This window comes from Ambystoma mexicanum, chromosome 7q, assembly GCF_040938575.1.
Source record: "Ambystoma mexicanum isolate Mex_15411 chromosome 7q, UKY_AmexF1_1, whole genome shotgun sequence".
Taxonomy (NCBI): domain Eukaryota; kingdom Metazoa; phylum Chordata; class Amphibia; order Caudata; family Ambystomatidae; genus Ambystoma; species Ambystoma mexicanum.
The window spans coordinates 911,209,164-911,221,451 of NC_090941.1; the positions used below are offsets into that span (position 1 = coordinate 911,209,164).

The 12,288-nt window shown below is 44.9% G+C and overlaps 1 protein-coding gene across 8 annotated transcripts in view; it reads left to right on the forward strand.

The window, feature by feature from the left end:
• Nucleotides 1-12,288, forward strand: part of DLG2 (discs large MAGUK scaffold protein 2) — a 5,493,568-nt gene that overhangs the window by 4,396,248 nt on the left and 1,085,032 nt on the right. The window contains exon 1 of one of the 8 annotated variants that reach the window (XM_069639856.1): nt 4,351-4,493. The exons of the other annotated variants lie outside the window; for them this stretch is intronic. The gene's annotated coding sequence lies outside the window, so the exon portion shown is untranslated. Of the gene's footprint in view, nt 1-4,350; nt 4,494-12,288 lie in introns of those variants that run through there. 8 annotated transcript variants of the gene reach the window in all.

Sequence of the window (12,288 nt, forward strand, 5' to 3'; positions counted from 1 at the left end):
GAGTGGCATGTCCTCTGTCTCTGGGGATGTGGAAGAGCCAGAGGGGATACAATAATATGATCCAATTCTACAATTCTAGATCGCACTATATTTTGGGAGTAAATGCCCCTGTAATGGGATAGACTGCGATGGCCTCGGAGTAAGGGTGCAGTGCCTGCAGCACACTATAGCTATTGGTGGAATAGCTGAGTTTACAGGATACAGCCTGCAGCTGAGAGGCGCGAGCGAGTATTACTTGCATTGGAATTTCACAGAGCGGCCCTGCGACGTTCTCTAACTGAGAGTGTGTGCTTATCTCTGCTCCGTAAAGCTCCTGGACGCCAGCCATAGTTTCAATCTCGCTGTGCTGGTGGAAATACGGGTTCCGTGAGGCTAAAGTGTTACTGCGCCTGCACAAGAATGGCTGATGCCTTAAACAGGCGCAGAATTCTCCTGCCATTTGCGTGCGACCAAGACTCTGTTGGGAAAGAGCTTATCTTGGCCAAATGAGGAAAATAAATGCTAGTGTAATGCTGCTTGCAGCCTAAAGCTATAAAGAGGCACTAAAATGCTGAAGCGGCTCGCATTGGGAAAAGTATACGGAAAGTGCGCGTGCACGGCAATACATAAAGTACATTTGCAACAAAGGCACTATTAATGTGCTTAAATCTACCATGCTTGGTACACAAAAGGTGCAGTAATATTTGAAATAGGCTCCAGGTGCTGCAGCCAACCAAATTAGGTACTTAGCTTGTGAAGATCAGAAACGAAAGAGGAAAGGAGCGGGACAGGAAGTGACTAGTGTGGTCCAGGGAAAGAAAATGGACTAGAGGATTACTCGAGGCCCAGAGATTGCTAGGATATGTAGTTTTGTTTAGTTTTTGTTGTGATTTGATGAAGAAAGTTTTCAACCTGCTGTGAGGAGAGATTATAGTAAATTGAAGCATAATGCTCGCCTCCGGACTTGTCATAGAATAGATGTTATCTAGCAATATGGGATCAACTGTCAACTCTGATTTAAAATCAACAGGATATTGTAGAATTCTCATACGATCTACAGAGGCTTGGGGTGGGAATGTGAGAGAGTTTGCACATGACAGAGGCAGTTTATTTTTCGCTAAGTCTATGTTTCTGAGGTGTACCCGGAGAGAGATTATGTCAAGCGCAGGAGCAGAGTTTTCGTGTTGTCCTATGGCTTGCGAATTCAGTCCAGGCTTTATGCTTATCTTCTGGATCTTGTATTGAAAAACGGGGCATTCCACTGCAATTACATATATCCATATAAAGGCTGTGTTTTCAATGTTTTCATCACTTCTTCAAAAATGTGCCAGTTGACAATGTATATTGTATATTGTAAAACACATCTGAGAATCATTTATCCATCAAACTGTGTGTTATATTTATTAACATAAATCAGTTATACATCAACGCGTGTGTCATATTTGTTAACATATTAAATAATGGTGTAAGTATATCTCTTGGAAAACTATTTGAAACTCAGTCATTTTCTACTTACATGTGGTTTCATTAATATTGAATGTTTTCTTAAAAGACAATTGTATTCTGAAAAATTCAAAAATAGATCAGGTAAACTCAGCTCTTAAAAGAGAATAGAATAACATCTAATGACTCAATCATTGTGTCCCAGTTAATGTAAGAGACGCCTCTAACCAGGAGTTTCGTTAATCCTTACCCACACTGTTGTCACAACTGATGTCAGCACCTCATTTAGATTCATACATTCAACTAGTCACCACGGAAAGCAAACAACACATCATTAGAAGAAAAGAGATGAAAATACGCTGGAGCTCTTGTTCTTCATTTTCATAATTTGGCAGCGAGGAGCTGTTATGGGCTGGCATGCGCATAGGTAGTTCCCTGCTGCCAAATGTTCATCATTTCATCATTAGCTCATGATGGAGTACAACGTGAGTAAACTCTGCCTGTCATGCTCGCATGTCGGGCAGCGTTTGATTTTTATTGTACACAATGCCTGCCATACCAGCATGGCAGGCAGCGTTTAGAATGGATCCATTTGCTGACCCCAAAGGGTTCTCCAGAATTTGCACAAGCATGAAAATCCTTGCAGGTGCAAATGTTGGAGCAGTTGTATAGTGCAGAGCAAGGGAGGTGACGTAAACACAAGTTGCATTCTGCCCGTCTTCTCAGCCATACAAATGCATAACTGAAAGGGGTTAAAGTCTTAAAGCTTTTACGCCTTTCAATCACATTACGCCACTCACCAACATGAGCCCCACTAGGTTAACAGAGTGGCTGAGAGGGGAAACGTGTGCATTTACAAGGATTACATTCTAACAGATGACACCTATTGATATTTGCATTAATCCACACATTTTAGCAATATTGTTCCCTACTAGGCTATCCTGCACTCAACTTGGAGTTATTGTTTCTACAATTTGAGCAAATTACTTATGTTTGTAATCTTCCAAGTCTGGCGTGTCACACTGTTAGACACTGCTTCCGTGACGTGGCACAGGTATGCATCAGTCTAATATACATGCAGATTTTCCATTAGCTCACTGAATTGATTGCAACTCCCATACCTTTATATCCTCCTTCTTCTTAAATCTGTGCAGTAAAACCAGTGCTTAAAGTGGGCCGGGGCCTGCCGGGGCCGGGCCCCGGCAGTCTCCAAAAAGTGGGGCTGAGCCGGGGCCCTGCCGGGGCCCCGTCCCACCGCCCGCAACATTGGCAGGATGCATTATCCCGTCGCGGCCGCAGCCGCGACGGGTGATGCATGCGCCTGCCATGAAGTCAGGCGATCTGACAAAAGTGGCAGCCAACCACAGCGACGCTGAGGCTGGCTGCCACTTCCGTTAGTCATAGTAACTGCATCTGGTGACCCCTCGCGGGAGAGGTCACCAGAGGCAGTTACTGTCCCTTTGTTTCCCCAGGTCGCCGAGGCGTCTTTAACCCTCGGCGAACCTGGGGATTCCTCGACATATTTCGAGGTTTATAAAAGATGGCTTTGAAAGTACACATTTCAAGCCATCTTTTATAAAGCTTTGCCGACGGACAATTTCGTCCGTAGTCAAAGCTTTATAAAAGATGGCTTGAATTGTGTACTTTCAAAGCCATCTTTTATAAACCCGAAATGTTAGAAAAGATGGCCTGAAAACTAGGCAAGCCGTAGGGTATGCACACAAATATATATAAATGGTATATATTTGTGTGCGCACCTTACTATGGTGTGTGTACTGTGCAAGCCATCTTTTATAAACATAGAAATATGTTACATATTTGTTACATATCGCTATGTTTAGAAAAGATGGCTTGCATAGTACACAAACCATAGTAAGGTACGCACACAAATATATAACATTTTTATATATTGTGTGCATACCCTACGATTTGCGTACTTTTTAGGCCACGCCCCTCCCACCAGCCACGCCCCCAAATGAGGGCCCCCCCTCGATTTCTTACCCCACTTAAAGCCCTGAGTAAGACACATACATTCGACCCAATGTCTTTACAACCGGATAGGGGTCATAGACATAGGATGAGGAACAATGGTTCCAAGACAAGGGGAATGCACATGGAGGCCGGTAACACAGCAATGCAACACTTTTTAAAGGGGGTTATTGACAGAGAGGAGAGGGAAAGCACCACATACACGACTCCATCACAAGAAGGCGTGGCCAAGGACACTGAGACCTATGCACACAGTGCACAAACAGAGATGCCCACTCGCCCACAGGCCGGCACATTAACACAATCTGCACGGGGCGCAAAGAAGCCATTGAATTAGCAGATGCACTCTACAAATGTCACTGAGTAATAAAATGTGCAACTCGTGGGGCGGGCACAGCTTCCCAAGGCTGAAATCCTTCCACCCGTGGAGCTGCTTTGAATACATCTTTAACAGCTGAAGTGTATTAAATAATCACTCTGCATTGAATGAATGAATGAATTAATGTAATGCAGCGGGTAGCACGGGGGAACAGCAATGATAAGTTATATTTGTTTTTTCCTTGAAGAGCTAGAGCTATTGAAGTAAAAATAGCATCTTGTGAAGATGCCTGGTTCTCACCTCTTCAACACTGCATTATTTACACCCCTGGGAGGAGGTGGGAGGTGGGGGGGGTGAAACATGGCACCTTAGTTGCTAGAATGATGTGCTACAAAGGGTGTTCTGAATAGAAGATGTTTTAGAGGCGTCCACACTCTGTGATTCACTATCACGAGGAAGCCGCTGCTCAATGCAGCGGTGGAGCTTTCAATTCGCTTTTGTCGCAGGATCTTCTCATGTGTTGCGATATTTCCAGCGTGAATCCCACGGCAGGCGTGCTCCCCCCACCCACTCTTTTCAGATACTATGTGCAAAGTAGGAGAGAAGGGAAGTGTGTTAACGCAGCTAGCTAGTTCCCACCATCCAGGTCCAAACGTGGAGAGGAGGGAGGAACAAGGCTTAGTCAGCAGCGGGGCCGCATCTGCCAGGGCGAAGACGGCATGCAACAAGGGCAGACGGATGGCCGCGCCCCCACCCTAACAAGGTAAGGAGTGGGGGACGGTGATTTCCTGCGCCCGGACCACATCTGAGAGGTGCGGCCCACGCAGGATTCACGCTCTGCTAGGAGGTGGGCCCTTCGCCCCACACCCGATGTGGGTAAGTAGTGGAGAGAGGTGGCCTGTCATTTTTTGTGGCCGGTCCGTGTCTGCCAGGTGCAGTGCAAACTGAAGAGCGGCGCTGACAGCACGGCTGTAAGTGCGGTGCTCCCGTGAAGAGAGGGAGTTGTGCGTTATCAGCCATTGATGTACGCTGCCAGTGCGGCGATCCTGTGATGAAAGAGAGTGCCATGCTGACAGCCATGCCAGCAGCGACCCCAGGGGAATGGCGTGCCATCGGAGCATTTCCAGACTTTACTGGTTTTCGGAATGATACTGGCTTGTATAGCTTGGAAATTGCCCAATGGGAGTGTCCCACGTGATTCCCTCAGGATAAAATATAGATTACAACCCAGGGGAATGATTTGGCTCTGCCCCATTGGCCAATTTCCAGGCCATTCAAGTGGTTATGGCTCGGAAATTCATTAAACGGCTTGAGAGGTGGGAGCCATGTGACTCCCTCAAACACCAGCACTGACAGTGTGGCACTCCTGAGATGAGAGGGTGCTTCACTCTGAGAGTCCTGCAGGTGGTGGCCCTGTCCGCATGGCCATGCACGTAGTCCCTTTTATCATGTGGAGCACCATGCTAACAGCCCCACCGCAGGCAAGGCTCTCAGCGTAGTGCTCCTTCTAACCTGGCAGACACAGCCTAGGAACATTGAATCCCCTGTCCCCACTCCCATCTTCCTAACCTTAAGGTAGTGGGTGGCACTGCCACCTTACCTTACCGTAACGCATCTGGCTTCTCCACCACAGCCACTCACTTTGTCGGGCTGCACAGCCTGGGTTAAATCTTTGCTCTGGCCCTCCCGCCTCATCGGCTCTATGTGGTTGCTGGGGACTAGCCAGCTCCCACCAACCAATCCAGGCTGATTTTGTTATTTTTTTCTAACACCCCTTAAGGGTTTTTAGAAAATGTTCTTGGCCCGGAACTGGGAGTTATGGGCCCATAAGACCGTGTTAAATGCCCTCACTGTGCCCACGACTTTAACTGGGTCTTAAGGGTGCATAAGCCCTGGTACAGCAGTTGGGTCAGGTCTATAAAGCTTTGGTAGTGAATGGGTTCTGTTGATAACTAAGATCAACAGGTCTCTTTCAGCTGTGCTTTTCACACACATTGGTAGGAGTGGTTGAGCAGTAAGCCTTAGGTCTCAGAAGTGGAATGCTGCAAGATACAAGGTACTGTTTTACAGATGTCAAGGAAAGAGATGTACAGACAGAAGAAGGGTTTAGATACATAAATGACCATTAAAATGTTTATATGTATATATAGGGACAAGTAGTGAAAACCACCAGTATTTGTGTTTAAACATTCCCAATACATATATAGAGGTCTGTAACTGGTACATGTTAAAAGTGGTGTCGTGAAAGCATATAGTCAACAATGTTGTGGGTGATTGCAGGAAGCAAGACAAAACCCACTAACTGGGCTTGGGGGAGTTCTACACCAAGAATGTTTTCTTTGTTCCCAGCGTTAAAAATAGCAAACTCTACATCTCGATTTTTCGGCGAAATTCGATTAATACAAAGACGAAATATTTCTGTGCAGTCCCCTAACACACGATCAGGCGCCAGGGCACATTGCCTACAGTGTTCTCCCATGTCACCCGCAGTGCTCTGTTCCTGCTCCAGGCTACCCCACGTCATCCTTCTTGGCCCGGTCCAAGCCTGTATTATTCATTTTGCTCCTGTTCTGCCCATGTCACTCCACCACCCCAGCTTTGCTCCAGCCCTTTCCCTGCCACTCCCTTTGTTCCCAGTTCTGGCATCTGACACTATCAGTTTTGCCCTGTTGCCGTTGACCCAGTTCTGTCAAATGTTTGTATGGGATTTATAAAGCACAAACCGAGCTGGGAAGCAAATGTGTGCTGTAAAATGAGGGTAGTAGAAGTGCTGGCATGGATAAGGGGAGCAGGGGAAGAGGAGTCACTCCATCTCCCCCACATCTGCCACAGGCCACTTTCCTTGCCCCAATTATGATTTGTATTACTCTCACTGACACCAGTTCTGCTTTATTTCTATCATGTACCAAGTGTTGCCCCATGCCCTTCTTGTTACCCCATTTCCACCCTATGCCACTCTTTTTGCCCCATCTTTACTCAATATCACTCTCGTTGCCTCAATCCTGTCCTGTGTCACTCTTGTTGACTTCCTGTCAAGTGATTGACTGATTGATTGATTAATTACATTTAGATACTGCATCATTACCCCAAAAGGTCCTCCAAGTGCATTAGGGAACATCCCTGCTGGTGCCCACAGTTTTGCCACATATCCCCCTAATTACTACACATGTTACTCCCACTACCCCCAGATCTCCCCATTAGGACCATGAACTGAATCACAGACCCCTCAATGCACAGACACACATGGACACACAAACATACATTTTCCCACATACAGCCAAATGTGTGCGCGCGCGCACCCACAAACACACACACACACCCGCACACATGTGCGCACGCACGCACTCAAACACACACACACACTTATATAAATACACCTCTTTTTCTCATCTGCAGCAACCTGGTCCCTCTCACCTTCTACAGTTTAACAAGTGATGTCCATGGAATCTGGGAGGAAGGTGATGGAGAGTTGTTTTCCAGGTTTCCGCCTCTATTTTGGAATCATAGGAGCCCTTCTGAGCTCTGATATTTAGAAGTTCAGTGTGCACTGTTGTGTGTATGATGAGACACTGAACATCAGATGCCTACAGGGCCTGCTATGAGTCATTGCTCCCGGTTCCACGCCGTGCCTGCAGGAGCATTGCCCTCCACAACACATTGGAGCCTACTAGGCATTCCCTCAAGATGAGGACACCTCCTGCCAGCCTCAGATCTAATTAGCTCCAAGGCTGACACTAGTGTTCTGCTTGTCCGCCTCCTTCTGTGCTCTTTCATAATGGGTAGGTGGGCATCGCCCCATAACCAGTTACGGTTAGCCCTCTGTCAGCTGTTGGGTCACAGGTGTTCGGGAGCTTGGCAGATTACTTCAACGTACAAACAAATTCCAAGGGCTGTCACACAGGCCCGATGGTTTGATTTACAGTACATTCCCAATGATGGGCTAGTTCACAAATCTGGAATAGACACAATTCTGAGTGCAATTACAAATGGCATATAGGGCAAAGGGCATGGTGGCAGTGAATGTGCCAGATTTTAGGGAGGGACCTCAATTAGCAAGACCTATGTATAGAAATGTTCTAGCAGGCCAGAGGAAGAGTATTGCCCCTCAGGTGTTGAAAGTACTTGTATGTCAGTTCCAGGCTTTGTTGGCGAACATGCCAGAACATTTCCCAGAGGCAGGATAGACCAGGAGGATATTAAGTTGCGTGTGTGGGAAGCTATGAATGGGAGGCTCCTCACACCCAAACCCATCTTAACTTCCCTCCTCACTGATGCAACTCTCACGTGTGCCTAGGACCCCTCAACCCAGGACCTTGGCGCTATGCCTCAAGCTGACTGCTGTCTGAGCTCCTCGAAGTTTCACAACAGGCTCCTTCCTCACCGTACTACTTGCTGGTAACTGAAAGGCTTGCATCGTCTTACTCTCTGGCTAGCTCTGTCTTGCTGCCTCCAAGGAGCCTCCCTCCAGTCTTCTTTCTTTGTATCTTCCTCTTCTACACTCCTTCAACTAGAGTTCTTTCTCTCTTATCATTTCTACACCGTAGATGTTTACCTCTCTCGCTTTCCTTCCACTTCATCACCTCATCCACAGTGTTCTCCTCGCTCCCCTCCACCTTGATGTTCCCCTCCTCTAACAACCACGTCTGGTCTCTCCTCTCCTCCTCCTTGATGTACACCTCCCCACCCGTTTCCTGCACTTTGCACTCCTCCAGCACCACCACGTCCTTTATGTATTTTCTGATCCATCTTAAACTCCACCTTCTCATGTACCCTCTACTCCTGATGTACCTCCACCTCATTCTGAACCTTCCACCCTCCTGCATCTCCACCTCATTCTGGACCTATGTCTTTACACTGCTTGCTGCTCTGCTACTCCACCCACTCACCGCTTGCCTTCCTCTGCCATGTGTATATACTCGTGTAACCCTTCCTCAGCTATGTACAATTAACTTCCTATGCTTTACTAGGCACCCTAGACCAAGCTATACCAGATTAATCCGCTAGATTGTTTCCCAGATTTGACAACATGTGGGTACTCGTGCACATGCCAGCGATTGGGAGCAGAGTCTTTTGGGTTTCATTCAGCTGTGTGTTTGCTTGACCACTTGTGGTTTATGTGGTGAGCATCTCTTGAGTCATCATTTCTAGAGCAATATTGTCAAAGACTGATAAACGAGAACCACATAATGTATTTATTTATGTATTTATTTATTTACTAGTAAAAAGTACTCAGAACGGGTTCTGTGGACAGACACGACAGCATACTCATCAATTGTTGAAAATCAATGATCCTCTTGGTCGCTTTTCTGATTCACTTATTGCTTGATGTGCTTTGCACTCTGAAGTAAACTGCACTGAGAATGGGTGTGTGTGGCTGGCTGACATACCCCCGAGCAGACACTGGGGGCGGGGGGAGGCAAGAGTTGGCTTGCTGTTGAATTCTGGGACCTACGGTTCTCTCTCCCCACCTGTTGCCTCACCCAGGATTGGTGCAGTTTGTTGTGGTGCATTGTGATGTAAATGTCCCAGAAACTGTGCATTCTAAGGTTGAGGATCAGTCCTTAAATGACCACATTCATACTTCGCCAATTTTAGGCAACCGTCTCATACATGCAGGTGTTGAAATCCGGGGAAAGGGGTGAGGTGTCCAACTGTTATGTAGCCAGTATTGTCCACAAGGTCCTAACAGGTAACTAGCCAAAATGTGGTGCAGATTGCTGAAACGATGTCGAATAATGCTTCGCCAAGCCAATGTCACAAGGCCTAGTAGAACCGTTGATTGTTTTTTGCTGTTGTTTTCCCTCTACCCCCCATTCTCCCTTTTTTGTCTTTTGGTGCCTGGAAACACTTGTGTATTACAAATTACAAAAGGTGCATTACAGATGTTCAATAAATAAAATAAATAAATAAATAAATACTTTCATCCTTTCAAAGTAAAGTGCTAGTACATGAGTGTATAATAGCAGATCTAGTAATACATCAAATGCATCTCTTATTAAACCTAACAGAATGAAAATGCTTATCTGCAAACTGCTAATGCATGCCAATGCCCAACAGTGCTAGTGCTTTCACACTTATACTCCGACAAACATCATGAAGCACAACATATTACATGATTGTGCATTGATACTTCAGTTATTAAATAATGTTGCTGATGCCTACCAGTCCTTATAGTGCCACAATATAAAATGTTAATTATGGAGTTTTTGCCACATTTTGCTAAAAAACAAAGAGACATTGCAATTTCAGTCAACATACATGCAAAAATGGAAAACTTAAACTAGCCAAAAACATTCGAGAAAGTACATTCCTAGCATCTCAAACGAGTAAAAACAAGAACGTAGAAAAAATAATTAACAGGAAAAACAAAATGTGAGCTTAATAGGATAGAGACACTGCTCAAATAAAAAAAACCTAAGTAACTCTTTTCTAAATAAGAACATGTCAACAAAGGGAAGCTCAAATATATAACAGTTGAACTAATCAAAGCAGTAGTTAAGTTCCCAGGGAGGTGTACAAATGCTTTGTTACGATTATGACCCATAGGATTTTTCATCTCAAAAACTAAAATGCCTTTAGTTTCTAGCTGATGCAGCTGTAACTCACGGTCACCACCCCTGCAGGATTTTTTATCATATGAATGCCGAAAAATCTAAAGCCTTGCACAAAGGCCTGCATGGTTGTCCTGGTCATGCTTAGCAATTGGATATGATGGATCTACATTCTTGATGGCTCTAATATGTTGTAGAATGCACATTTTGAGTTTCCCAATTGTGTTGCCAACATACCATTTTCTTCAGAGGCAGGTTAACACATAGACCACACATAAATAATTGCAAGTAATTCTGGCATTTAAACATATTTCATGTCACAGTATTGCATTTGTGTAGCTTGAACAATTTGTTGCGTATTGGCTGGCTTTGCATCTTGAGCATTTGAAAAAACCTGGGCTGGTTTCACTTAGCCAATTGTTGCGGTGGCATGATTTTACTGTATACATAAAGCTGGACACCGATGTGTCTTTCAATGAGTTGGACCTGTGAAAGGTGATGTTGACTCTCTCTCCAACTATTGACCCACGATTCTCATACAACCTTAAAACATGCCATTGTTGATGTAGAATGTGTCTAATAGACTTGGCACGTGTGCCATATGTTACATGTCTCGTCATTACTTTCAGGACTAATGTCAGTTGTAGACAAACGCTTCAAGAAATCTCTTTCCTGGGATATTGCTGATGTAGAACACTAGAGGCTGTTATTCTGCTCCCATGATCAACGTCCTCTACATTGGAGCAATTGCATCTGATTCTAATAAATAAATAAAGAATGGTTACTAGTGGCTAATAGAAATGCAGTATAACTAGTAGGTTTTCGATGAAGTCCCGAAATTAACTCACCTCTGTCTCGTTTCACCTTCACATTAAAAAAGACAACAGTGTCACAGCTATGGGTTTCCGTGAAACTTAAGTTTAACTGATTCTCATTTAACATCACTACAAACTGTTTCCATTCTGCTTTGCTGCCTTGCCAAACGACAAAGAGGTCATCAATGAATCGAAGCCATAGAACAATCTTATATGTGTACGAAATGTTGTCTCCTGACAATACAACAAACTGCTCCCACCATTAGAATAGCATAATAGGGGCAAAACAGGTGCTGATGGCTGTGCCTTGGAGCTGTGTATAGCATGCACTACAAGTCGATCCTTCCGATGATCATTTCACTATGTTTCAAGTAGTTCAAAGGTATGGTACCTAAAAAATGTTGGCAGGCCTTTTTTGCCATGATGGTGTTGAATTGATGCATAGTGGGAGGCCACATCCATTGCAGCCAGCATAAGATCTGCCTCCCAGGGAATTGCACTGATTTTACAGTGGAAGTCCTTGGTATCTTTTAAATAAGAAGGAAGAGTGGAGACAAATGATAAGAAGACCTCAACAACATATTTGGAAGTATTTTCTAGAAGCGCTCAGTGCAAAGTAACAGTAGGTCTTCCTGGGGGGGTTCTTTAGATTTTTGTGGACTTTTGGAAGGAAGTATATTACTGGCATTCTTCATTCTCTAGAATGCCCAACTGTTCCCATTTTGTGAGAAATTCCATGAGTTTCTGTTCCATGTCTGCTGAGGGATCAACTGATAACTTTTCGTAGCACGCTTTGCTGGCAAGCTGTCTATGTATATAAACCACTTTTTGATATTGTTATTAAGGGTCAAAACACATGGATGCCTTCAATATCTATAAAAAAAAAACTGTCAATAATGTTCTTATGATAGTCTAAATGTGACATGTGACAAATCACAGGATTCTGTAACTTCTCCCCAGGGTGGAGCCTTTCCCTGTGAGGATAGGGAGGCCAGCCCAATACGTAATACCCTCCCTATGAGTAGAGGAAAGTTGGACCTCACTGGGAGAGACTGCCCCCTTAGGGACACAGACTCCCGTTCTTATGGGAGACTTCCTGAGCCAGATAACTCTAACCCATCTTCAAGGACATCTACTGAAGAAATACATGAACAAACAATCATAAATTGTTATTGTCATACAAGTACTGTAA